Here is a 6,000-nt window from a genome sequence, read left to right as displayed (position 1 = left end):
AGTAGTAAAGGAACCACTGATGGGGGCTATACCATGAATGGGACAATAGCAATAGCTGAATCCTCACAACCCATCAGGATTACTATATTATGATGAACGGGAAAGTAAAGTATAAACCAACCGAGTCACATTTCCGGATTGTAACGGCCACACCTGCCCCTTTATTTATTTACTTTACTTTTGGACCCTTAAATTTAACGTATCATACCATAAAAATTTTTTTTTCTTTTTTTTTACAATTTTTTACCTCCGCTAAAGTCATATATTTTTTATCAAAATTTTTACTGATTTATTTCATCGATTAAATTCATAAAGTCTATAAATATTTGAATTTTTATAATTACGTTCATAATAACAATATTATTAAAATATGTTGCGTTGAAAAATATATAAAAGGAGAGACGAGAGAAGACAAGTGGCTGCTGGTGAGATTGGTCAATGGGGTAAAGCTGTGTGACCTAGTTTGTCCCGGGGGTTGAATGAACGCACTGCCAGCTTTATAACAAGGGATGACGTCATAGCTGACCTGATTTTAAGTTTTCCTGTTGCAGTGCGACCTCGGTCTCAAGTTTTTCTCCCTTGTTTTCAATACACCAATTTTTATCTGTGTCCTTATTTTTTTAGTTTGCTAATTTTTATCACATTGTTTCTCGTCACTCTCGGCATAATACCGCGTCTGTGTTTATATTTTGCATAGTAACAGATCACATTATTATCGTTAACGAATGGAGCCTAGAGTATGCTGTCATGTTGATATATTATTATATATAGTAGAGATATATTATACGAAAGGAGCCGACCTGATGACCTATTCGTTTGGCCTCGACCTGCATAACTTTCCTCGTTAAAAGCATGAATGAATTTTCCCCGACGACCTGGAAGATCGAACGAGGCTTATAATAATAATATCAATCGTATAATATGACATTGATATAAAAGTATTAAAAAAATCTATATTTATAAGTCCATGAAAACTTGATAATACTCGGAATAATTTTATGTACATTTACTTTTTTATTTTAGTATTCAAATAAAACTTTATCATCACATAAATTCCATTGTTATAAATTTTAATTACTGAAAAATTTAATTTTGAGGAAATTCTATTTATGATAATAAAATTTTGTAAAAACTAAATGAATCGTTTATTTGAGAAACCCCATAAGTCATGTTTTTTATGAAATTAGGTTTTTTGCATTTTTTGGTTCTTTGGATGTCCCTCCAAATCAATCAAAATATGCATCAAATCAGCGTTTAAAAAAAAATTAACGGGGTGACAGCAATTTCATTTAATTGAGAATCCCCATAAGTCAGTGACTCAAATAAACATATGCAGTTTTAGTTTTACAGAATTTTTTTTTTTTTTATTTAAAATTCGCGCTTTTTTGGGAAATTAATTTCAAATGTGGTTTTATTGTTGACTGTTATATGACTAATTAAAATGTTTAAATTAATTATAATTTTTTGTAATTTCTGAGTTTCAGAGTTCAAATAGGGGAGGGAGGGGCAAAAGGGGATACTTAAGGAAATACCAAGTTTTCGAGGACTCAAATACGCTAAATCTTTTTTTTTTTTTAATGATATTCAAAGTAAATAGAAGAAATTTTCAGTTACCGTTGAAAAAAAAAATGTTTTCATTTCTGCGGGCAAAGTGGGGTACCCCCTTAAAAAAAGTAAAGAAAAAATTTTCTGGATTTTAAACGAATTTGATTAAGTTGAATTTTTTTGTAAGTAATTTACATGAAGAAAAATTATATTTTACATGTTTATTGGAGACAAAAGAAGAAAACAAATTTTCAATAGTTTTTATCATAAAACAAACGTCATTAATATTTTTCAACTGACAATTGATTTTTGAAAAAGTTTACCAAAAAAAATTCAAAGTAACGCTTAATTATATTTACAGAAGTGATTTTGGAATGTTTAAAAACCATTTAAAATATAAAATTTTTTTTTATCAAATTTTGGGGGTACCCCGTTTTGCCTACCCTACCCCCTTTTGCCCCCCCCCCTTCCTCTACATATCTACTACTTAATTTTATCAGTGTAATAAATTATTTGAGTGGAAACATTTAAAAAAATAATGATTTTATAACTTTTTTTTTCCGTTTGGTTGAGAAATCCCATAAGTCAATCAAGTTTAAATAATTTTTGTAAGTAGTTTCAGTTAAAAAATTAAATTTTTCTGGTTGGAATCTTTTTCAGAGACGCTAACATTATTGTATTCAATTATTTTAATGTCAAGTTTTTCCAAAAAAATGTTTTTTATGTTTCCTGAAAAATTTGGTTTTCTTGACTTATGGGGTTTCTCAAATAAACGATTCAAATTATCAATGATTTATTTTTTTTTCAGAACTCTCCCGCTGTAAAAATTAAAAATAAAAAAAAAGTAATTTATGAGAATCCGATTTTAAAAAATCGTTTTTGCAGCAGATGTTTTTGAAACCTGAGAAATCGTGTGATCAATACCTAGACTGGATTAAATTTTGAGGTCAATCAGATTAAACATTATCAGGTAATTTGAAAAATAGAACGTTTAATTATTCTTATTTTTAAACTCGATTAATCGTAAAGTTAGTCTGATCTAAGATAAGATCTATTATGCCGATAGCTTGTTGTTTATTTCTTTGAGGTTTCGTTAATAGCAAATTAAAAAAAATTATTATTTTTCAACTTTTTGTTTTTTGTTATATAATATAATATGTTTAGCATGAAAATAAAATATTTATGAGCTCAAATAGTTTTTTTTAATGCTTTATTAAATTACTACCTATTTCTTATTCTTCTCTATCTCTCCTCTTCTCATTTGGCCTTCAAATTTGTTGTACGTCTGACAATAAAAAAAGTTATGACGTACTTGTATTTCAATTGTAGATAAAACCAATTACTTAATTTTTTTTTAAATATAGTAAACTTAAAAAAAATTTTATTTGCTTTCCAGGATTAAAATTTATTTAAATATTTTAATTTTGGACAGTTACCGCACAGAAAAAAAAGATTTCTTGGTATCAAAATTTTTACTCATACCAAGAAAATTTTTTTTTGTCTCAAGAAATATTTTCGCATTATGAATTTTAGACAAAAATTTTTTTGGGCGGAAAAAATTCTTGGCACGAAATTTTTTCTACTCCTAAGAAGATTTTTGTTTTCATTTCATAGTGCCAAGAAATCCTTTTTTTCTATGCATAAAAATATGTTTCCATGTGTTTTGGGGGCAAAATAATCAATCGCTGCAAAATGTCCTAATTATCGATTGACAAGTCGGATAACCCTGATTAAACAAAATGATTAAAAATGATTTCACACGTTAAATGTCCATAAGAGACAGGATTAGAAATGATTTGAAGGATTAAAAAGTATTTAAAATGATTAAAAAACAAATCATTTTAAATCATTTTGTTTAATCAGGGAAGCTCTATAAAATTTTTAAATTTTATTTTCGTTTACTCCAAAAATAACTGAGGCTAAGATAGAAATTTTCAGAAAATTATTCTAATGAAATTTCTAATTTTTTACGAAGAAATTTTAAGCAACCGCTTTTTTCGTGAAGTCTATTTTACTTCAGTTTACTTCTAGATTTTATTTTGAAAATCGTCCACTTTTCTTTTGTATTTTAAATCTATCAATTAAGTTACGGAAAACTTACTTTGAAAAAAAAAAAAAATTAATTAAATCCGATGATTGGCTTTTTTTATACCTTAAGAAAATCCGTATATGTAACATCTTTCCACTATATTGTTTCCAATTAAAACCAATTCATTTCAATGGATTCTACGTCAATAGGAATGAATAGCACAAATTTTATTGAATCTTATAAATTACAGCTTCTATAGGTTTCAATACCTTTTTCAATTGACTTCAATATTATTGAATAAACCGTGATTTTCAAAGGTATTATTGATTATCATCAGAATTGGACGGTAAAAAATCGGTGTTAAAATGGACTTATTCAAACACCGGTGTAGCGGTGTTAAAACGGTGTACATCTACAGAGTAAATTAACTCCGTTCGAAGTATGAGGGTGTGAGTATGCGTGTTTTCAGATTTTCAAAACAGACCAAAAATAATTATAATAATATTTCGTTAAAATTACGGAATATCGTTAATTGAGATAAAAAAAATGTTATTACCTACAAAATAAGCAATTTCACTTTTATTATTCTGAAAAAATTGCTCAAATTTTTTATCGCTCATCACTTTGAATATTTAGGAACAATATTATAATTATTTTCATTATAACTCTGATATTTTACATAAGGTAATAACTGATTTAAAGATCAAAAATAAATCATTGATGATTTTATTTTATTTTTGACGATGATTTAATTTGCAAAAAGACTTGACTCATAAAAATCTGTTTCCTACATTTTATACAATTACATTTACATGTCATGGTGGGCAAATATCCTTTGAACTTCTCCAAAAATTAGTAAATCTGTCGTATCATTAATTTTTGTGACAATAAAATTTTTTTTTTTGTATTTGAAATACAATTCTACTTCTGATATTTCAAAATTAAAAGTACTTGTTTTTTTTTTACACCGCTATAACGTTATTTTAACATCGGAATAGCGTGGATTTACGCCGTTTTTTTTTTACAGTGTATTTATTAAATTAATGCTATAAAAATGTAAAAAAATAAAATGATTCAAACAAAATATAAATCTAACAATTTCAAAATCATAATTACACTCGACCGAAGAAAATCTATTCTGGGTCAAATAAGAAATAAGAAAATCCCAAACTCACAACGAAATTCTCTGATTTATTTCCAACTTTTTCATATTATTTATTTCTTGACATTTTTAGGTTTTTCCGCAATGTGGCCATAAAATGATTAGCCATAGATTTATGACGTAGATTTATTTTCGGTATATTTTTTCTCAATTCTATAAATTTTAATCATAAAAAATTTTTATTAATTATATCTTTTTAATCAAATGTGGATATATTATTTGTGTAAATAATTTAAGAAATTTTTTTATAATAAAGTGAAATTATAAAATAATGAATGATACAATAGTTTAAAAATTTACTATATTGATTTATAAATAAATTTGAAATTATGAAACACATTTTGCATACCTCGAACGCGAAGCGGAGAGTGCTCAACTGTCACAAAATTTTAAAACTAAGTTTTGGTCAATTTCTATATTTTTTTTGCATTAAGTCTTTCAGTCATGGAAATAAGTAAATTTAAATATAATTTTTCAATTTCATGATATTGTTTCTCAAAAAAATATTTTGTTTTATTTAATTCCAAAATAACCGCATAATCTTCTCCAGCTTTAATATTTCGTATTGCTGTATGATTTTCTTCAAATTTCGTCCACTTGTTTTTGAGCACATCGATCATCGTCTCAAGCCACTCTCGTGTCTTGTAATTAAAGTGCACATTAAAGCTATCATTTATATCGATTATCGATTTATGAATTTCTTCTTGATGTTGTAATATAGCTCCATGATTTTGCATTTTAAATTTATTACTTATTTACGATTTTTACTTACAGGTAAATTTTATCATTTAATAATTTAAAATAAATATTTCAAAATAATAAGACATTGAAGCTTGTAGCCGGTCAAAAATTTATAAATTAAACAAGTGAAGTATTTACTAAATGTTTGAGGTTTAAGAGCATTCTCAGACAGTACTCCCCACTTTTTAAAAATATCCAATGACTTTCAACTGTCATAAGAGTATCAAAATTTAATTAATTAATTAAAAAAAAATTGATACTTTCATCGAAGAATAGATAACGTAGAAGTAATTTCTCCGAGATATAGAGTTTGAAAAAAAATTAATTACAGTTGACATCAATTAGGAGTTAAACAAATTTTTTTGAATGAATTTTAGCCTAAAAAATTCGAAAATTCCAATTATAAAATTGACATGAAGATTTTACTGAAATTTATTTTACAAATTTCGTTAAACTCCCAATTGATATCAACTGTAAGTAATTTTTTTAAAAATCTATACCTCACCAAAATTATCTTTTTTTC

General features: G+C 26.2%; 1 long non-coding RNA gene across 3 annotated transcripts; it reads right to left on the bottom strand.

Moving 5' to 3' along the window:
• Positions 1–381: 381 nt before the first annotated feature.
• On the bottom strand, positions 382–5,627 carry LOC130663412 (uncharacterized). 3 transcript variants are annotated; one of them, XR_008989189.1, is made up of 3 exons: positions 5,086–5,626; positions 4,750–4,889; positions 382–875 (listed from the first exon to the last, which is right to left on the bottom strand). It is a non-coding gene; the product is annotated as an uncharacterized LOC130663412 (long non-coding RNA). The 3 variants fall into 3 exon arrangements; XR_008989190.1 differs by lacking the exon at positions 382–875 and adding an exon at positions 2,706–2,830 and having other exon boundaries at positions 5,086–5,627; XR_008989188.1 differs by lacking the exon at positions 382–875 and adding an exon at positions 4,198–4,620 and having other exon boundaries at positions 5,086–5,625.
• Positions 5,628–6,000: the final 373 nt, after the last annotated feature.

Source organism: Microplitis mediator, chromosome 2 (genome assembly GCF_029852145.1).
Source record: "Microplitis mediator isolate UGA2020A chromosome 2, iyMicMedi2.1, whole genome shotgun sequence".
NCBI classification, from domain to species: Eukaryota; Metazoa; Arthropoda; class Insecta; order Hymenoptera; family Braconidae; genus Microplitis; species Microplitis mediator.
This window is presented reverse-complemented; position numbering and strand designations above follow the sequence as displayed.